We start from the raw sequence: 22600 nt of genomic DNA, 5'->3' as shown, positions 1-22600 counted from the left end.
TTGGGCTGTGTGCTTATTATCGAAGATTTGTCAGAAACGTTTCACTCATAACCGAACCGTTGACGCAGCTTACAAAGGCTGACGTACCTTTTAAATGGGAAGCGCCGCAAGGAAAAGCCTTTGACGAACTCAAGCGCCGCCTGCAGTGCCCTCCTGTACTTGGCCACTTTGATGAAAACGCCGAGACCTAAATTCACACCGGCGCGAGCAGTGTGTCCCTAGGAGCCAGTAAACGTCAGGTTCTTCTTGTTTCTTCAAATCTTCCATACCTCTCCAAGGTGCTCCTCTATTCGGCGGGCGACGTGTAGTTCACACCCAAACGCACTGAGACGAAGGCCGACAAGCTTGCCGTAACCAAACGATAATTAACTTTATATAACAAGAACACGAAGCACAGGGTACAGAAAACTTATTCACACGGGGCAGTGAGACATCACAATTTATAAAAGAGACTGGGCGAAAGACTAACTGCAAACTGAGCGCATCGCTCTTTTTACGACTTCTCAGTCGGGGCCTGATTGTTAGGCTGTCTTCTCCGAGCGAGAATCAAACCAAAATCAGAACCAGAACCATTGATGACTGCGCGGCCAGCGCGGCGCGCTCCAGTTAGCCAGCGCAGAAGCTTCTAGGCGCAGAGAAGGAACGGAAAACCGCTTAGCGCTGCCAAAGCTATGCCTCCCCCCCTTGGCCCCCTGGAGAGGTCTCGAATTTACTCGAACATGGTCAGAACGCGCGGCCTTCCCGCCGGATGGCCGGGACCGTTCGGGGGAATGCACGCGTGACTCCGCCCATGACGACGAGGACGAGGAGGCGCAGCGCGGTGCCCGAGATTGCGTATAGAAATTTCCATCGCTGCTTTCTACGGCGCGCGCGCCGAAACAATAAAGAATGGGCCACCGCGGCCTTACACGCCCCACCAGAAGAGGATTGCTGGGCTTTATTGCCCAGCCAAACCGAACAAATACAAAAGGCCGCAACGTTCCGTTCACAAGAACACGATCTACATGCACAGTTCCTTTTTACCGTCGCTTTGTGGCATGCATGACGTTCAAAGCGGGTCACAGTTCCTGGCGCACAACGTTCACGTGCACTAAGTTCAAAAGCACTTCCCTAGCGGACAGTCACTACACAGCATGCAAAACATTCACGGCAAGTTCCAGATCCTGGAGTTCCGCACCCATCACATGTGGTCAAGTCCGGCAATTGTTTTTGCATGCTTCGCTCGCCACTCCATGCTCGCGAACGCACACTTTCATGCACAGGTGAGCAGGACCGCTCACGCCCGCCGGCGCGACTCTGGTCACGTCAATGGAGAATGTGCTTCATCTCGACACTCGTTAGAGCTAGGGAGGGGCGCGGCATCATGCGACTCGTGTAGGTCTGCAAAAATGCAACATGCTAAACGCTCGCCTTCGAATAGGGGACTCGTCGCTTCATTGACCGTCTCAGATTCACGAGTAGAAGCGGTGGCCAATTCAGCGCTTGTCATGGCACTGACCTTGCTATTTACGGCTACTGATGAGATTGCTCTCCTACATACCACATCTTCCGCTGTCAACGTGCTCGTAGCCGGCGCGTCGTGGTTCATCGCGGCGGTCTCGACTTGCGGTGTTGCTGTCGATAAACCTCCAGCGATGATGCCCTGTTCTTTAGAGCCAGAGGGGTAGGACGTATCCTGTGACTCTCTTGATTTTTTGCCTATGCTACCCCCTGTAAGCTCATCCTCGTGCGGGGTGCTCGCTACATCCCGGAGTGTCTTTGGTTCGCAGTTGCGAGCGGTGGCTAATTCCGCGCCTATCATGGTGCTGACTTTGATGCTTGCGACAGCTGCTGATACTTCTGCCCTACAAACAGCATCTGCAGCGGTCAACGTAAGGTCGGGGATCTCACCGATCCCATCACTCGCGACCGCTGTCACTGAATCAATTGTGGCGCCCTGTTCTTGGTAAGCGCTCGCAACCAGTGTCGCTGTTTCACCCGCATTTGCTGCATTTAACGCGTCAGGATCAGTTCGTAAACATGCGGCAGCTTTACGCTCTTGAATTACCTCGTCTACAGCGGGTTTGAGTTCGGTCTCCTGCTGCCACGCGCCTTCCGGTGCATCTGACGGGACCCTGACGCCCTCGATAATCTGATCGCACGCGGGCACTTTTATTGGGAAGACTTTAGCCGATGTTTTGGTGTTGTTTACTTCGCTGGCCGGCAAAGCGCCGCGCACGCCGACAGCATCGCTCGCTCCGGCGAAGGTCCTCTTCGCCGTCTCTGTGCTCGCGGCAGCGACCGACGCCGAGGCTGCTGCGTCACCAGACACCCTCCCTTCAAATACTGTTCGGGGCTGCTCTTTCGAAGCGTTCTTTTTAGTTTCTTCTACTTTACTTGCTTCAATTTGGAAACCACGAGGCATTCGTCTTATTTCAAATAATTGGACTTCCGCCTCCGCTATCACTCTTTGAGTATCCAGTTCTTGCTTTCACACATCTGCCTCGATCTTTCCCATTTCCATCTCGGCTTCTATCTCCATCTTTCTAATTTCTAATTCAGTCTCTCCTTTCGCCTCTGTCTCTCGACGCTTCACTAGGTCCTTACTGTTCGTCTTTGTTACGCAATTCTTCTGTCTCAGTGCAGCTACGGGGACTCTAACGGACACACTGGTCCATCCGGAAAACACTGACTTTCTGGTGTTCATGTTTACTAATCGAACTAACTACACGTTGACCCCGCGCACCTTCTGCTCCTAATGCCTGAACCACGCACACCAACGGACGCAAGAAATCCCGCTCACCTGAGCAACGTTCGAGCCTTCCTCGCCGCGTTGCTCCTCGCTGTGGGACACTTTTAATCATCGTTGCCTCTGACCGTCACCGCTGGGGGTCCCTGGGCCCTTGCACACGTCGATGAAGTTCCTACCCCGAACGACCGGGAGATCTCAGCACCGCAGAAACGGTTGCTCCGTCTTGCCGCGCCGCTCCTCGCTGGTGGGCACTCGTACTCGCCGCTGCCTCTGACCGTCTCTTCTTGGAGTCCCTAGGTCCTTGCACGCGGCGTAGCTCTTCCACCTTGAATGCCGGCAGACTTCGGTAAGCGCCTATTAAGTTGCGACGACTTGAGTAACGGGTTGGGCTTGCGGAGTGCTGCAGTTGCCGAATCGTACTGTCGACTGCGCCAGTAAACGTCATGTTCTTGTTTCTTCAAATCTTCCACACGTCTCCAAGGTGCTCTTCAATTTGGCACGCGACGTGTAGTTCGGACACACACAATGAGACGTAGGACGACAAACTTGCAGCAACAAAATGAAAATTAACTTTATATAACAAGAACACGAAGCACAGGGTACAAAAAAGTTATTCACACGAGGCAGTGAGACATCACACTTTACAAGAGACTGGGCGAAAGACTAACTGCAAACTGAGCGCATCGCTCTTTTTACGACTTCTCAGTCGGGGCCTGACTGTTACGCTGTCTTCTGCGAGCGAGAATCAAACCAATATCAGAACCAGAACCATCGATGGCTGCGCGGCGCGCTTTTAAATAGCCAGAGCAGAGGCTTCTAGGCGAAGAGGAGGAGCGGAAAATAGCTTAGCGCTGCCTAAACTATGCCTCCTTCCCTCGGCCCTATGGAGAGGTCTCGAAGTTACTCGAACATGATCAGCACGCGCGGCCTTCCCGCGCGAAGCGAGTAGGAGTGCCGAGACCATGCGGGGGAATGCACGCGTGACTCCGCCTATGACGACGAGGGCGAGGAGGCGCAGCGCGGTGCCCGAGATTGCGTAATCGGTCGCGTCGCGTTCTCGTAGCTTGTAGAAATTTCCATCGCCGCTTTCTGCGGCGCGCGCGCAGAAACAATAAAGAATGGGCCACCGCGGCCTTACAGAGCTGTTCTCGTCCAGAAGAGTGCCGGACAGGAGAAAGTAATCGCCTACGCTAGCATGTTCCTCACAAAAGCCGACAACATCAATTACTCGACAACCGAAAAAGGGTGTCTCGCGATCATCTGGGCCACTACTAAGTTTCGTCCATACCTATACGGCCGACCACTCAAGGTGGTAGCGACCATCACGCGCTCTGCAGGCTGGCTAATTTGAAAGATCCCTCCGGCCGCCTTTCCAGGTAGGGCATACGACTTCAAGAATTCGACTTGATCAAAATGCGCGACAGAATTTTGTGTCGTGAATATGTCGCGCGACACATATTTTTGTCGTGCGACAAGCGTCTCAGTCGTGCTTTTGTCGTGCGACAGAGGCCTGTGTCGCGGGTTTTGTCGCAACGACAAAATTGCCTGTAGTGGGTTCTGTCGCAAAAAAGGCTTCTCTCTTGTCCTTTGTCTTGTGACAAAGGTGTCTGTAGTGGGTTGTGTCATGCGACAAACATTGTTCTTGTCCATTGTCGTGCGACAACGAGGCCTGTCGCTGGTTGTGTCGCACGGAAGTATTATCTGTCGCGGGTTCTGTCTTGCGACAGATGTCTGCGTGGGATGTGTCGCATGACTAATTTCTGTTGCGGAATGTATGTCGCGCGCCGCATTTCTTTCGAGAGATGTGTGTCGCGGGACGCATTTTTTTCGCTGATAATATGTGTCGCGCACGAAACTTGTTTCACAAAAACATTTAAATGAGTCTCGCCGAACAGGCGCTGTCGGAATGAGACGGTCATTATACATTCAAAACTAATTTACCGCAGTGTACCCAGGATAACATAACCATTACATTTACCGCCGTTCCCAAACTCGGAGGAGAAAACTTTATTGAGGAGAATTTGGTGTGTTTTTTCTTCGTGAGAGGACGCTTCCCCTCAAGCCGCCTAGGGGGTGGTCGTCGTTCGATGGCTCTCGGCGACCTCCTTGGCCCAGGCCGTGATGGCGTGCTGCCGGCCTGGATCAGAGCTAAGCAATGCAGCCTCTCACTGTTCCGAATCGGTAATCTACAGGCCCTCCGGGGGTTTCAAGGTTTCACACTTAAACAAAATGTACTATAGGTCTGCCCTCTGATCTCCGCAAAGGCAACGTGATGGGCAGTACTCGCCAGGATACCATTGTGCTAATTTATGCGGACAAAAGCACGCATACTGCAACAATCTACAATTTCAAACTTCCCGCGGAAGGGCTGCCAATGCTTACCATTGGTTAAAAGTTAAAAAAACTAAAGCTTCATTTTGGCTCTCAAAAACCTTTCAAAAACCGGTTTAATTGTTTTTTTTAATATTAAAATAGCCTCAAATAATTATTGGCGCGTTTGTATTTGCATATATCGTCTGCGCCTTCTCACGAGTCACTGCTCCACAGTTACCGTATTACGCAGCTGTTTGCAAATGGCCGTTGGCTTGGTTGGGTCTCGGTGGGCTAGGTCGCGTTTTGTGTTCTCTGCCGTATTTTAGTTCTACCTGCGTGTCAAGTCGGCATCAGCTTCTTTCCTAGTCCCAGCGAGCGTCGTTAACTAACAGCGGGGGATCCGTCGTCGTCTCGAGTGTTTCTGTGTCGTCTCGGTATGCGGTCGGAGGCAGGGGTGAGTACATCGACAGGTAAGCCTTTCTCCACTTCTTTATGCATTCAAGCGGCTCTTATTTAGACATGTCACCATTGTGAATTCAGTTATTTATATTTTAGGTTTGAAAATCAGTGCAAGTAAATATGCAGACACATATTCCACGACTTGCGCGGATAAAAAAAATTCACGACTAACTTACAGGACAAAGTGTGCAATAAAAACACCGCGGACCCCAAGAGTCCAAGAGATTTGCGGAGTTCGTTCGCGCGATAGCTGTAAAAAACAAATCATGCGTAACTACGGCACGAAGTGTGCAATATAAACACTGCGGACCGAAGGGTCCATCTAGAGATTTGCGGGGTTCGTTCGCGCGATAGCTGTAAAAAAAAAAAAAAAAAAAAAAAAAAAACTCATGGGTAACTACGGCACAAAGTGTGCAATATAAACACTGCGGACCCAAGGATCCATCTAGAGATTTGCGGGGTTCGTTCGCGCGATAGCTGTAAAAAAAAAAACTCATGCGTAACTACAGCACAAAGTGTGCAATATAAACACTGCGGACCCCAAGGGTCTATCTAGAGATTTGCGGAGTTCGTTCGCGCGATAGCTGTAAAAAAAAAAAAAAAAAAAAAAAAAAAAACATGCGTAACTACGGCACAAAGTGTGCAATATAAACACTGCGGACCCAAGAGTCCAAGAGTCCATCTAGAGATATGCGGGGTTCGTTCGCGCGACAGCTGTAAAAAAAAAAAAATAAAAAAAAAAACTCATGCGTAACTACAGCACAAAGTGTGCAATATAAACACTGCGGACCCAAGGGTCCATCTAGAGATTTGCGGGGTTCGTTCGCGCGATAGCTGTAAAAAAAAAAAATCATGCGTAACTACAGCACAAAGTGTGCAATATAAACACTGCGGACCCCGAGGGTCCATCTAGAGATTTGTGGGGCCCGTTCGCGCGATACCTCTGAAAAAAAAAATCATGGGCAACTACGGGACAAATTGTGCGCAATATAAACAACCCCCTCCCCCCCCCCCCTTTTGTGAAAAACAAATCATGAGACAAAGTGCGCAATACCAAGCTATTTGCTGAGTCCGCGATCCCCCCCCCCCCCCCCTTACACACAAAGAAGGGTTGCGGGATAGCTGTGGTCTGGCTAGACGCAGTTCTACTGGGTTTTGCAGCGAGTTTCATAGCCTATTTAGTTTCACAGAGTCGAGCTCTGGCTGCGCTGTCTCACGGGGCTGCAGTGCAAATTGTCTTGGTGGTCCGACGAGCGTGCGGCGAGGTTTTGGAGGTAGTAGAATCCCTGTAGAGGCACGCATACCAGCGCCGACGCGAAACAATTCTTTCATTAATTTTTTTTATCAATTGACTGGTTTTTCGCCTGACAATCTTTCATTATTCATTTATTCTTCTTTCATTATTCTTTTTTAGCAACTGACTAGCATTTTGCCTGACAATGATGCTTTCATTAATTTTTTTTTAGCAATTGACTGGCCTTTTGCCTTGCAACGATGCTTTCAATATGTTGTTTAGCAATTGACTGGCCTTTTGCCTGACAATGCTTTCATACGATTGTTAGGGTAAATAATCTGCAGAAAGCAAGCTCTTGTGTAACTGCTAAGCAACAGAGAAGAGCCACTGCTTTACTTGTTTTAGCAAGGTGCAGAGGTGCAAACTGAATTCTTTTCTTGAATTGCCACTCTACTGTCCTCATATCGCAATAGCTGTTTCCCACTGACAAGCTAAAATTGTTCCTTGCGAGCTATCACATTTATGTCATTCATGACCGCTTTGAGAAATGTGCCTCTAATGGGGCTGCAGGTTTTTGCCTTAATACAAATATATTGGTTATAAAAGCAAATATTTGGTACAGAGCATAATTGCTGTCATCTGATGTATGGCAATCAGTGCAACCTGACTCACCATTTCCTTTCAGTGCCCTTTTCAATTTAGTTTTCAGTCCCTCTAAGGTGCCCGCTTACTTTGGAGGATTGTAAAATTGTCCCAGTGGTTTTCAAAAATTGCAAGTACTCAAGCCATGGGAATTAAAAAGCAAATGTAAGAAGCCAAATAGCATACACCTAAGTTGCAAAAGAGTGAATAATTTAGGATGCTGTTTCAGAGGTACTTGCTGGAAATGAAAGCATCTTATGTGCTGCTTTAACTTTCAGTCCCAAGCCAGCCTTAGCTGATACAAGCCATAGTTCCCCCAGCAGCACTGCACTGGTCATACTTCCACTGTAGCCACCAGGTGTGAGTTTTTGCTTTTACAGATATTCTCATGTTCTTCACAAATATTCATAACGTTTGTAAAGTACCTTCCTGCTGTAAATCTAAGGATTCAAATGCATGAACCGACTGCATGCTAAACAGAGTGGTATGTACTATAAACTGTAAATGAAATTAAATTAATAACCACTAAGACTAGCGTAGTGGCTTTAGGGCCATGCTAGTGTAACCTGACTTTTCAGTGTCCTTTAAAACTCATTTGTCAGTGTCTCTGAAGTGTCCTTTTACAGAGGTGGAGGGTAAAATAGTACCAGTGGTCTTCAGAAATAAAAAAAACTTAAGATGAGGGGAATTTTGTACTTCCTCTCCGCTTTAGTTGCATAAATATTAGTTGTAGAGTGTGGCGAAATTTCGAAAGTGTCAGAGATATCTGTTAGAAATTAAACAATTCACTGTATATCTTTAACTTTCAGTCCCGAACAAGCCTTCAGCTAGTACAAACCATAGGTCCCACAGCAGCACTGCACCACTTCTACCTCTGCCACAGCCATCAGGTAAGAAATGTTTATGCTTTTCAGATATTTGCATGTTCTCACAGGCAGAGAATTTTTATGAATCTTGCTGAAATGATAAGAACATGAATGCTTCAGCCTTGTACATAATATCTAGTATATGGTATGTATTGTCAGCTAAAAAACTAAATTGGCCACCACTCATTGCCACAGAGCATCAGTAGGGCTGCACTGTTGTATAGTGCCGCTTGCTTGTGGCCAAAGTGCCATGAGGTATGAAAAATTTCGCTCTCACTCTTGCATGGGTGATTGCCAGACAAGTTTCTAGTGTGGCATTTGGCAGCTCTGCTGTTCATGGTTGTAATGGAGAGGAGTGCATATTGCACTTTGGCAAAGCAGTGGGACGGCCGTGATCTAACTGCTGAAAGAACGAGACTGCGGCCAGGTATGCTGGAAAACTACCCGAGATGCCGCATCGGTAGCTACCGTAATGTGCACTTCAACCCTGTACAGCAAGAGATGGCGTGCTTTGCTGCAGTGCTACTTCTTTTTGGATACTGTCTTTATTATTGCCTCTGCAAATGGGCTCCATATTCTGTTCAGTGAGTCCTCTCAGCACTGCTTAAATTAGGTGCCGTGGCATATTTTTAGGAGCATGTAGATCTCATATGGTAAGTTATAAAGTTTTTGGATGAAACCAGATAGAGAATCTTATCTGTTATAAGAGTATCCTTAGTCCAGTAAAAAGTTACCGTCAGACTCAGTGCCAAGTCTGATGAAACAAGTCATTGTTTTTGTTAGAAGCATATTGTCACACTAAGTAAACTGTTATGCCTGGTTCACACTGCAGAAACATTTGGTTAACCTTTGTCTGGCAACAGCACATTTGCATAGCTTTGGCAACCATCTCGCCACTTTAACAATAACTGTCTGGAAATATGTACCTGTCACCCCGCAACACAGTGGAAATTTCTACGGGAACACTTGGCGAGCTCCTTGTCTCACTGAAAAAAAAAAAAAGCTGACAATGCTCCCTTACTGCTCCTCAAGCATAGCGACTCGTATAGTTCCATACTGCCTGCGTGCTCATTTCTGGGGTCAAATACTGTGCATGGAGGAGAAAGGGAAACATGCGGCACCAGCACAGCTGGTTTCATTGGCAGCCTGTCTGACTGCTTGCAAGGCGCCATACTACGGCATGCAACAAAGCGATGAAGAAGAGTTTTCTTTAAGTGCTGTCTTGATGCATGGAAACTGTTAAAAAACAGTCAGTTACCTTTAAGTGCATGCCAAGGTCTATGTACAACTGGTCGCGCAACTTGGAAGAAAACGCGTGCAGCTGCCTACTGCCAACGGCATCAACTCGATGATGAGGGCTCTTGCGAACTGTGAGGCAAATTACTAGCGCACAGAAAATAAGATGTGCCAGAACCATGCCAGAACTCCAAAGAACTAGAAAGTAAACATAATATTCGCGCTCAGGAATGAATGCAGTTTTTGTTTCTGGGGTAAGAAAAAACGTGTCACATTTTTAATATTATTTTAACTAGTTTCTGGCGGCCTCTCTCGGCCACTTATTATCCGATGCGTAGTTACCCAAAGCTCAGCTATGGCTCAGACCAAAGCTTTTTTCATCCGCGGAATGGGTGCGTCATCGGCCCCGGTTCAACGTTCATTGTTGCGTGCTGCGTACAGAGTGGGTTATCTGTAACAAACAGTCAGTATTTCATTCTGCTGGTTTTGGTAGAGCTTTACAGCAAGGCGAAGACTGTCTGTGCTCGATGAGAAACTGATTTCTGCAATGGGACAATGCTGTGCCACAGCTCGGCGGCTCGGCTCGGCCTCCCAGGCACGTCGCAAAAGTGGTGGCTTGTTTTACGGTTACACGTCTGCATGAGCGGCGTATCGCTGCATGTTTTAATTGAGCAGTGAAGGTGAGATTTTATTGCCCCCAAGACGCGTGTCGCATTGCTGAAAGCTTTCCGTTCCGCTTTCTTTGCTGCGTGTTTTGCTTACTGTGTCGTATTACCGCACCAACATTCGCTGAACGTGCTTTAGCTGTTATTACAGTGATGTTCCTATTGTCAATTGGATCTTTCACATGAACATGTTAAATGCTTAAGTTGTAAATGTGTAACCTCACATTTACTCCTCTCAGTGACAAATGAAGCGCGAATAAAATAATGGAATCATGAACAGGGGGAGATTTATTGGAGCGAAGCTATATCGTAGATATTTTCACTTCTCTGACGCATTAACTTCTAAATACTAGCAATCCCAATTTGAATTGCTTACCTAAGCTCTTACAGGTTGGCGTTCTAGCGCTATCGTTAGTTATTCCGTTCGTTTGTTTGTGTTGTTCTTTGACACTGATGCGTGGCGTGACATGGTCCATAGGGTCACGAAGAGTCGGACACGACTGAACTGAACTGAACTTGACACTGATATGTACTTTGTTTGTTAGCAAGATCTTTTACCCTTTTATAATCTCACCGCGTCTCGTTTGATGACCTACGCTCAGGTCATTTTGTTATCACGAGGATTTCATGAAGACGTGACGAATGAGCGGTGGTCGCTTTCCTATACTTAAAGATTTCATTGTCATGAGGCGTCTATGTAAGTAATCGTGAATTAATAAAGGCTGGCTTTCTATGCAGCACAGCTTCACTCATTTATGCCCTTAGTGAAATGCCTCAAGCCATGTGATTCTATCCATGTGCTTGCCGAATTCACTTGAAGGCCCTTGTTCACAAACGTGCTCGAAGAAATAAGCCCCAGAATGCATTTACATGTGTGCAACGAAAAACTAGGCTAATGACGGCGAAGGCAGAATGATGTTATGATAAGGGGGTTTAAGATGCGGTAACATTTCAGTTAACGTAAAACTTGACAGTAGAAATCCATGTCAAGTAAAGTTGGCTGAACAGTTACGGTGTCCATTTTTCTGCCTTATTCGAGCATCGTTCTGCCTCCGTCGTTGTTGGCCTTGTTTTTCGTTCATAAGTAAAAAGACAATCAAATTCCCCGCCAAAAGTGCGTCACTGTGACGTCACAAGCAACGTCACGTGTTTGTTGTGCCTCACAGTTCGCAGGGGGCGCCGGGAAACTAAAGCCTCGCTCAGAGTCGACACGCAGGCTTCTATGGGAGTTACGCTACCATTTGATCTCCCATGTGCATGCTGTGGTGGTGTGTTGTTGCCGAAGTTTTGCTCAGCTGGCGAAAAAGTCAAATAATGCTGACAGACGCTGTCTGCATTTAATTTTTGTTGCCCGAGGCAACAGCCCGGCAACGTGCCTTGTTTCTCAGCTCTTTGGAAACAAGTTTGTAGTGAAAAAATTTCTGGCTTGCTGGCAAATGTGTTTTGTTCATGCCGCTGATGTGTTCCTCCAGTGTGAACTGGGTTTTTTGTAGCAGATACTATTATTTATCACCTTTCATTTCCCATAATGAAGATTATGTTTGTGATTCATATTCCTAACAATCTCCTCATGACATTTGCATAAGGGACAATGTATCCAGTCATTAAACTAAAGCTGTTGTCAGGGGACTCACTGAAAAAAATGCCGAACCCATTGCAGAAACAATGCTGAAGACAGTATTGAAGAACAAGTGAGCATGTTAATGGCTGATGCAATGCCTTAGGTCGTGTTGCCCAAACTGGCAGGATGGGATGTATGTGACTGACAAATAATAACTTCATGGTATTAAAAAAAATAAACAGGAAAAACATCACTTAATTTCGGCCGTCCGATAGCTCTGCGACAGCACGATGCGCTTTCTCACTGGTAGTGTGCGCTCTTCTATGTCATGACCATCAACATCAGGACAGCTGGATAGCACACTAGAAATTTATCAAGCTTGGCAGGCGGCCTTGAGAGGGAAGGTGAAGTTCGTCATCACTTTTTTTTTATCGAAGGCTTGCCATAAGGCATATTATAGAAACTGATGTAAAATATTTTCCGTAAGGAACTGGAGCAGGCGCCCGCTCTTATTGTTGTCGGTGAGCCATTTAGAGAAGTCCTCTTCCCTTGTGGTTAGTCCCACTTCCCGCAGAATCTGTGTCCTTGATGCCTTTGTCCCTGCACAAGTCCACAGCAGGTGGCGAATGCTCACTTCTTCAGCTGGTGTGGAACACTTCGGGCATGTGGTTGGTCCGATGTCTGCTTGAGATTGCCATCGGCATGTTACCGACGGGGTAAGGGCCGCCCCAGCTCTTATCCTTCTAAGGGAAACCTCCTCCAATCTCGTTAAGTTACGAGGGAGGGGGAATGTACACGGGGTTATGAGGGCACGTGTACTTCTCCCTAAAGAAGATGCTAAGATGGGAACTTGAGTACACTGTCACAAGCCAGTGGTGCGATGTAATAGTGTCGAGTTGCATTCTCACTGCTTTGAGCAATAGTTTACTTTTCTGGCTGTTGCTACTGTTTCACCAATACACTGTCGTAAATTTGTTCAGGAGCAGCTGTTCTGGACATGGTGAAAAGAATTTTCCACAAAATGATTGAAGATTTTTCAAAATATATTCTCAATGAAATGGTACATTTTACAGGAATGCATTTGTTTCTTTTAGCACTGGCGTCTCTAGGGTCACCCGCACCTGGTGCAAAGGAGCAGCACCCTTTCTCCCTCCCCATGTTTTAAGCACCAAATCGTAACTTCCTTCTCTGTCCTCATGGTTTCCTTTGAAGTCAAGCTTGCTTTTGCACCCAACCATGCAGAGCAAGTAAAGTGTTTTTTTTTTCTTTTTAACCCTTAGACGCAGCGATATTGCCCCAGGAATGACAATTCAATAAAACATTACGTCAAAAGAACATATTTCCAAAAAAGGCAGAAACACTAGCATGTGTAAGTTGCGAGGACATTCACTAACTTAACTAAGCGGCTTAATTAAGACAGGTGATTGCCCAGAATGAGAAGTATTGGAAGTCCACTTGTACCTCAAAAAGGTGCAGATTGATTTCCGCATCTAGACTGCAAAGTTACCAATGCTCATTGGTGCCATACCAAAAGAAAATGTTGAGCGCCAAATAGCATTTTGGAGCTGGGAGACAGGGAGCATCCCCAGGCTCAATTTTGTTAATGCTTTCAGTTGAATTTCTCATTTTACCAATGACTTTGCCTTTTCCAGAGAGAATAATGCACTATGTGAGCACCCTTGGGTATGTTCTCAATTCGCCTTTTAAAGCACCTGGCCTTTCTAAAAGTGCCCTCCTTCTCATTTTTTTTGTGGTCAGCACGTCATGATCTGACTTGCCATTCCACTCAACAACAGGCATTCTGTGCCTTTCTGCAGTTTGAAATTGTGAGGCGGATGGGACTGGATCGAGGAGCGAGAAAGGCACAGGAGATAAATGAACAAGACAACTGCCGGAGAGATACTGCCAGCAATGCCCGCTTGGGAAAGGAGACTGAACTGCACATAAAGAAAAAGAGGCATGGCAGTACGGCTGCTGACTGATGTCGTCTAACATGCTTTTGTGCAGGGGTTTCTGATGGGTATCGGATTAATGCTGGTGTTTTCAGGGCGCACCCGCGTGCACAGGCCCAGTTCAATATTAATTTGACATGGAGTCTGGCATAAACTAAGGCCTGTGTTTTCAAGAACTCCAAACAGAACAATTAGTTTACGAGAAGGTCGCATTCTCCAGCCAGTGTCTCAGCAGTACCAATACGTGCTTTAAGACAATAATTCATTTTGCTCCCCACCACTTCCTTTCTCTCACTGCCCAGCTGCACCCTCTGAGCGCTGCACTCTGTGCGGACCACACCTCACGCACCCCTTTCATGAGCCACTTCTTTTAGTATATCATAATTGATGTTATGACAGATCTTAAATATTTCCTTCAAAGTTGTTCTGTTCATGCTAGCTGTTCTTTCACTGCTAAAATTTTCTTTTACTGTAGCTAAAGAAAAACATTTTTTTTTTGTACTAGAATGTGCTGTGCTGTTGTTGCACATTTAAAAAACCTTTTTATGGGTAGAACATTTGTGTGTGCAAAACACTAATTGTTGTTTTTGTTTCAATAACAGTGAACCACTGTGAGTGCCAAGGCCTCTTTGGGTGATGCTGCAGTCTCACAACAGGCAGGAAAGCAGTCAAAAGGTGTGTTTCTGCTCATTATACCGAAAAAATTATTGGAGGTTTTATAGTAATCTTAGATGGTCTTCAGCACTTTTGCACCAGTATTTATTCCTTGGGGGTGAAAAATAAACATAACTCAATGAGTTTAACTTAATGAGTTTGAGCGTTTATTACAAATGCAGTCTTCCTGATTCATTGAGCTTTGGCAGCCCACTGACCACAAGTCACTCCTGCTGAGAGGTAGTGTGATGGTTATGTGGGCAGCCTTTCGAGCTCCACATTCTGTCTTCAAGGCTAGCTCTCTGGGCAGTCAATGTAGTTCTCTACTGCACTGTACAGCTGTCTCATTGATATTTATTTTACATATTTATTTTCATTTGACAAGATTGTCAATCATATACATGCACCTTCATCATTATCAGCAGCCTGACTACACCCACCGCAGGGCGAAGGCCTCTCCCATATTCCTCCATTTAACCTGGTCCTGTGCTAGCTGCATCCACTTGACCCCTGCGAACTTAACCTCATCCACCCACCTAATTTTCTGCTGCCCCTGCTCAGCTTTCCTTCCCTTGGAATGTAGTTTGTTATGCTAAGCGTCCATTGGTTATCCTCTCCTCACACTACATGTCCTGCCCATGCTCATTTCTTCTGGGCACTTTGCTTTTTGCTAAATGACTAATTTCTTATTTTAATGACTAATTTCTTATTTTCGCCTCTATCATCTGGCCCCGCCGGGGTGGTGCAGTGGTAAGACGCCCGACTACTGTGCCGGAGTTCCCGGGTTCGAACCCGACCGCGGCGGCTGCGTTTCGATGGAGGCGAAACGAAGTGGCGTCGTGTGCTGTGCGATGTCAGCGCACGTTAAAGATCCCCAGGTGGTCGAAATTACTCCGTAGCCCTCCACTATGGCTCCTATTTCTCTCTTTCCACTTTCACTCCCACCTTCCTCCCTTCCCTTACGGCGCGGTTCGGGTGTCCACAGAGCAAGTGTGACAGTTACTGCGCCTTTCCCTTCCTGTGAACCAATTTATTATTATTATTATTATTATTATTATTATTATTATTATCATCTGGCACATATGCATCAGCATGCAGTACTAAGCTACTGCATTGTGTGAAAGCACAAGACACAGATGTTAAGACCTTTTTAACAACCCCTCCAAATTATTCGGCTTTGGGATGGCAGCTCTGATGCCGCTCTGTTCCAAGGGTCAACTTGATGGGTTGATTGCGATCTCACCCTCCCATTCCAGATGAGCTACTCTAGGTTGCAGCAGTGCTTGGCTGCTATAATTTGTTCACAAGTAGCAGTTTATGATTCTCATCATTTGTTGAATTATTTTTGCTGTTAAACATTTCTCATATTTCTCAAGTAAGAAGCCAGCAACAGGAACACTAGCTACTGCAATGCAGTCAGCAAAATATATGCCTGTAGGCAGGAAAAAAGCTCCCAACACCTCTCGTCTATCGTTTGCACCACTGAGTTGCCGAGCATTGCACCGCTCAAAGCTAGGTTTTATGAATGCCAATGTTGTATTGACTGGTGTGGAACTAAATGTCTATAGAACACCATAGAGTTTTATACACTTTTGCTAGAAACATGCAGAGTCCAAGTTGACTGACTTTCTGAGTTAACATGATGAGTATAGTGGTTAGGGCGTCCGTCTCGGCTCCGGGAGGTGGTTCGTTCGAAACCCGCCGCCGGACACCCACCGGTAAAAATGGGTACAAGCGTCCCCCGGCCTGGCGCCCGGCTCTCACAGGGGTGTGCGCTTGGAAGAATGGCAGCGTTTGGGCGAGTTGGTTAGACATGTTAAACCTGGAAAGCGCATAAAAACAACGGACAACAGAAAGCGCTCGTGTGTCTGTCTCTTTCTGTTGTCCGTTGTTTTTATGCGCTTTCCAGGTTTAACGCTTGGAAGAGGCTCCGCAAACCCCGCTGCGCTCCTTCTGGGCAAAATAGTTTCGAACACTTCAGCCTGCAAAGGTGGTTCGAGTTACCATGCTTCACGGAGTTCAAAACTGAAAACGAGTCATGTCCTGCACACGCGAAAACTCAGAAAAGCCTTGTTTCAAGTGCAAAACGCTTTAAGCCAGCTTGTCGAAAGACGTAAAGGTTCACTGTCACTGATGAAGTTCACTTCTCAGAGATCACTGCAGTCCCACGGCAAGTCCGAATCCTCCGGCCTGTCTGACTTTGCGAGAAAAAAAAAGGGCCACATAATGGGCTGTTGCCGCGCAAGGCGGACTTATTGTTGTCCGATGGCGGAACGTATCACTGCCACATCGGCTCAACTATTTGGGCCATGACCCCTTTTCCCAAGCATTTCACCCCAGAAGAGCCGAGCACCAGGCCGGGGGAAAGCTTGTACCTATTTAAAAACCGGTGGGTAACCGGCGGCACCAGGGTTCGAACCCGGTACCTCCCGAATGCTAGGCGGATGCTGTGGTGCAACAAAGACAAACACTATGAATGAAACACAACGCCGGCATACACTACCAACTGTAATACAAAACAGAATGCAAACTTGGTCTTTAACGCCACAACTTCCTTCTCTACACACAAGTCCTTCATATTAGCACACCTCTTCTTTCCTAAGCAGATATGTCTGGCCAACAGTAAATGTTTGCAACCCTCACATCCCAGGTATTGTTCAAGCAGTGAATACAAGACCAAATCCATCACTCACATCTTCCAAACAGAACTCATAACTTCCACCACTAAGACACAAACTAAAAAAATCACCACACATCTGGAGCTGCCACAAATTGCGTTCACTCACAATGCATCTAAAAGGCAAATCCAGTTTGAGTCTTAACAGGGAAAAAATGCATCAAGGCAACCCTTGCAATCACTGATCACCTTGGCCGATCTGGTCAGCTGCGGTTCATTACATACTGCGATGGCTTTTGATCTACTAGCTTTGTTGTATACAAGTACACAATTCTTAATTGCCTGGGTCACCTTCTGTTAGTATTGGCTAGCCGGAACCCCTGCAAAGCCCCCAGGGTTGTGTGGATCAGGGTGGGATATTGGATGGGCTGGATTGTACCCCAAGGACTTCTCGGAAGATGGAACTAGTACTGCAGGAACATACTCTAAATAATGTTTTTAGATGATAACTTTCGTCTTCTTCAAACGGAAAAAGGGGCTTCAAAGTGGTTCTGGCTGGCCTATATGAAGAGAAGGCGACCGCGAAGAATTTCAGGAAGAATTAAGAATTTTCTGCTTGTGCAGAAGAAAGCTAGTAGAGAAAATGTCATCATGTTATGTAAAGAACTGCCGCTGAGCAGACTGGCCAAAGCGATCAGCGACTGCAGGAAGGGTTGCCTTGATGTGTTTTTTCATTTTAAGGCTCATGAACTGAACTCTCATTTTAGCTGTATTGTGAGTGAACGTGATTCATGGCAGCTGCAGATGTGTGGTGATCTTTTAGTGTGTGTCTAAGTGGCAGAAGTTGTAACTGTCTTGCGCAGACAATGTGAGGGGTGAACTTTTTTTTTATTTCGCAAACTATATTTCAAAAATTATGCAAAGCATTTTCTATAGTATGCCTTATGGCAAGTTTGGGAAATAAAAAAAGTCCACCCCTCACCTTGGATGGGAGGGTTACTAACATCTATGGCTGGCCAGGTATATCTGCGTAATTAGGAAAGAAGAGTTGTTTTAGTTTGATGTACTTGGGTGTGAAAGTGAAAGCTGGGGTTCCGTTTTGTGTTATAATTGGTAGTGCGTCCTTGTGTAGTGTTTCTGTTTTCGTGTTTGTCGTCATTGCACTGCTGTTCTGGGTACCATGCACCATTTTGTCCCACATGCTGTTCAAGGAAGTGCATTTTGCTTATAACAAATGGTGCAGTTTTCTTCATAAGTGAACATTAGAGTAGTACAGCGCATGCGAAATGTGTTCTAACCTGTAAACAGATGGCTCCCTAATTCTACAGTGGGTCTGCAGAGCTAGATGCCATTTTGCTCACACTTTTGGTACTATATAGACAAGCATCAGCCAGAGACATCAGTGGAGATGCGGTGGCACTGGTGACAGCAATGACTTTTGGGGTGTAGGCAAAAACCCTAGCCGTCTGTTTTGTTTTCAAGCATAGTTCTGGATATTCCTGCAAGCTGTGGTATGGTCAGTTACACCACGAGGCACAAGAAAGAAAATGGCACCTGTTTTTATATGTTTCTTACTGTCTGATAAAGATGAGTGCAAAGGGCAGCGTGAGCACTACAAGTAGACCCTTCAGCGACAAATTGCCTTTGCAGCTAACGTGCATTGCACATCTGCACTGCAACTTGATCAGGTAGTTCACAACCCTTAATTGTCGCACCTACTTTTTGGCCGCACAGCGAAGAGCGCAATAGCAAACACCTGCAATTTGTGGACGTTTGTTTTATATACTGTCCATTCATAAGAAGTTTAATCAAAACTCCTTGACAACCCATTCACCTGCAGTGCCCATGTGTTCGTACAGAAAAGGACACAAAAGCTGCTGCGAAGGTAACTGTATTTATCTTAAGCAGTCACTCCAGCCCGATATTGCCAAAACAGGCGCAGTCTTCTGATGTAGCTTTTCTGTTTTCACTTTCACGAGTTTCAATGAGTGACTTCATAACCAGTCCTATAAAGCGAGTGAACATCATTAGTATCCCGGCAAAGTTATGCAGTGTTATTTCTCAGATCAATAAATTTTCTTTTGAAAGTCATCAGGAACTTGCAGAACGAATTAAATATTCACGTAAAACCTACCTATGATCGAACAGTATATTTTAGTATGGTACATATGGTATATGGAGTTTATAGCCCCAAAGTGGATTTGTCTATGAGGGTTGCAAAATAAGCAGTTATGACTTGAATTTAAATAAAAATGTTCCAGTATAATAAAAAAGTAGCAGATTGCTCAAATTTTGCTAAGCGCTCATGGAGAACGTTGCAGTTGTGCTCATGCACCTCTCCTACACAGCGAAAAGAACAAAATAAGAGCACTCCTAAAAGCCTTCATGTGTATATTAACCTGTGAATGACATTGATGAATCTATACGAGGAAACAGGTGTGACACTTTTCTTATCGACCAAGATGAAAGCTTGGCAGCGCACTATAAGAGAATGTTACAAAGAACTATACGATGAATTTCTGTCTCTTAAGTTTCAGGTACATAGGGCTAGAAATATGATTCCTAGTTCCCTATAGTTGCCGGTAATAATTGTTCTTTAGAGTGAATTGGTGCTTGGAGCAGCGGAAAGTCTATCAAAAAGAGTCGTCGTATGAAAAGCACACTTCAAGTCATTCATATCATTGTCCTCCTTTCATGCGCTAGCAATTGACCCAGAAGTTTAACAGTGTTGACCTTTTTCTTATACATTAAGTTTTTCGTATTCATTTTTGCTTAATCAGTTACTACATCCACCCATGTACTGTAGCCACACACTATTGAAGTCATAGCGAAGATGCCAATGCAGCTCTTTGCCGGGTAATTCCAGCAGTAATCGGCTTCAGAAGTGCTGAACTAACACCAGTGGCAAAGTACTATGATTCCAGTTCCCGACAAATGCCCACACTGCGGAGAACCCACTTGCGACACCACTGTCTGGCATCTAATATGGACATGCCCAGGAACTTCGCATATACACAAGATCATTTTACAAAAAGCTGGACTTTCACCGACTAATGACTCTCATTTCCGCTTATGGATAACAAACAACATTTATGCCTGTAGTTTATGTGACTTCTTGCACATGGCCGCACTCCACACATTCCTGTGACTCTACCACCACCTTTTATGCCGTGTGGCAAACTCAGCGCCATAAATAAAATAAAATAAAAAGGGCTGAACTACTCTCCAGGCATAATCCAAACCGTTTCTAAGCACAAGCGGCAGTCGGTGCTTTGGTACTAAGCGACGCTTTCCTAATTGGTCTACTCATGAAACTACCTTTATGAATCCTAATCTGCCATAGTAAAGGAATGATATGGTTAACTTTTGAAAATCAAAAATCACAGAGCTAGTACAAGCAGGGCAGTTGAGCCCAATTTGCACCGGCGGCAGCTGGCTTGGCTTGAGTTGAAACTTGCTTGTCGCGGTTATTGCTTTTAGCAGCAATTTGCCACTGGTCAGCGATTCTTAAGAGTGATTCAATTTTGGTAATCTACTCAGTATTCCAGACACCAACTAATTTTGCTTGCTTCATTTCTGACATTGGCACTAGCGATATGCTGTTTTGTTCGCGGACGGTTTGCGGGAGGAGGGGCCACCGCAATGATGTTTACGGTGGTCGAGGAGGTGCTGCCCTTGTGTGGTGCTTGACCACGCTGTTGGCGCCTCGTCGGAAATAGGATATTTGTAAATGCAGCTTCAATCTGCCAATCACTGCGTCGCTTCGGCTGTTGTACTTAATGGGCAATAGCTGCTGTAACCGAGAACGGCAGTGAGCTGTGTAACAGCAGCGAACCGCGATTGGTGGTTAACCGTGGTTAAGTTCGGTAACCGTGATTAAGCTAGCCGAGTAAATAGGGTATAAGAGAAACTTATTGTCAGTTTGAGTAGCAGAGCAGTTTCAGGGAGGAGGAAATTGTAAGCTGTGAATAGAAAAGAATTTGGTTGGGAGATATGGTTAGTATGCTTGAAGCAGGGCAGATGGCTGCAGGTAAAGCAAAATAGTGATAATTGAAAATCAGTGGGGCAGTACTTTGTCCTACAGTGGAAGCAACTAGCCTTATGATGCCGATAATTGATGCAGACTTACCTTGCAATCCATATTGCACTACTTTCTGTAGTATATAGTGCAAACAGTGCCACAATTTCTAATTGCATTAAATTATTTGTTGTCCAAATGGCTATAATTCCCCATCCCCTCACAGTAATTGTGTAAATAGTCGAGTTGTATCGGTCATTGATGCTGCATGCATTGTTCTTGCTTTCACTTCGTTCCTATATTACTTTGCAGGTTGTATCTGCACTGTAGTATTATGGATGAGCGTTTGTAGCTTTGTACCAAGTCCGATTGTAATATTGATATTTAACCACACTGATATTACCTATTACCTAATTTTGCAGATTCCTTGTGGCACTACCTCAAGGTGAAGGCCTGCCCTGCCGATGAGCTGCAGAAGCGCCACAAAAAGGTGGCAAGGTACCTGGCGAGAAGTGCTTTGACCTGTGGCGGTAAATATCTTCTCATGGTCATGTTGATTCTTCTGTCCAGTTTAGGCAGAAATAAGTGGTTGGCTGCTATTTGTTAAGCATCACAGTAGCAGGTAATGATTGTCATCATGGGTGTGGTGATTGTCTTCCTCGTCGAGCTCTTCTGATATGTTGCCAGTGAGAGGAGAGCAAAACGAACATCACCTGTTGCAATGCAGTTAGCAAACAAGCCAGCAGGCAGGAAAAAATAACGCCTCTCATCCATCTCGTGCATCACTGATCTGCCGAGAATTGCATAGCCTAAATCTAGGAGTTGCGAAAGACAGAGATCTGTATTAATTGGTGCACAAATAAGTGCCTCCAATTAACCAGCATTGGACATCATTGGAGCTATGCACTTTTGCTAGCACTAAGTTGACTAAATTGCCAAGTTAACAAGATCAGGATAGGTGAGAGTTCACTATCTGTTATCAAGGAAGCATATTGTGCTTATAAAAATGGTGTGGTTTTCTTCATAATTGGTCATTCGAGCTATGCAGTGCATGCGAAATGTGTTGTCGCAGTCAACAGATGTCTCCCGAATTCTGCAGTGGTCTGCACAGCTAGGTGACATTCTGTTGACACGTTGCATACTTTTGAGCTCTGCAATGCTTACGTATATTTCTTATGGGCATGCAGTCTCACAGTCTTTCTCTTCTTCAGCTAGGGCATGCTGAACTCGCACAAGCAGAAGAAAAAGGAACGTCATCACCCAGGAGTATTGTGCTAATAAATTGTTTTGCCCCAAGTAAGGTGTTTTTGATGTGCATGGCCATACTTAAGAATGCATGGCATGCAGAGCTAGACTGGTGCTCCGCAGCTGCATGTTAATTTGTTAATAGCAACTACTTGACGAGGCAGACTACAGAAATGCACCTTACTACACAAATACTACACACGAGGAGACAGACTACAGAAGGACAACACTACAAAAGACAGACTACAGACATGCGACACACTACAAAAAACAGACTAGAGACATGCGACACACTACATAACACAGACTACAGAATTGCTACACACTACACAACTGCAGACTACAGAAATACTACACAAGACAAACAACACAATTACGACATGCGGAAAATACGACAAACTACAAAC

At 45.7% G+C, this 22600-nt stretch overlaps 1 long non-coding RNA gene across 3 annotated transcripts; it reads left to right on the top strand.

The window, feature by feature from the left end:
* The first annotated feature begins 5208 nt into the window (after positions 1-5208).
* LOC146194706 (uncharacterized) lies at positions 5209-22248 on the top strand. 3 transcript variants are annotated; one of them, XR_014705471.1, is made up of 6 exons: positions 5209-5498; positions 7658-7737; positions 8189-8269; positions 14262-14334; positions 21371-21478; positions 22160-22248. It is a non-coding gene; the product is annotated as an uncharacterized LOC146194706 (long non-coding RNA). The 3 variants fall into 3 exon arrangements; XR_014705469.1 differs by having other exon boundaries at positions 5211-5514; XR_014705470.1 differs by lacking the exon at positions 5209-5498 and adding an exon at positions 7347-7544.
* Positions 22249-22600: the final 352 nt, after the last annotated feature.

This window comes from Amblyomma maculatum, chromosome 3 (assembly GCF_055883805.1).
Source record: "Amblyomma maculatum isolate TAMU_Amacu chromosome 3, ASM5588380v1, whole genome shotgun sequence".
Lineage (NCBI taxonomy): Eukaryota > Metazoa > Arthropoda > Arachnida > Ixodida > Ixodidae > Amblyomma > Amblyomma maculatum.
Note: the sequence above shows the minus strand (reverse complement) of the source record. Positions and strands in the feature narration are given on the sequence as shown.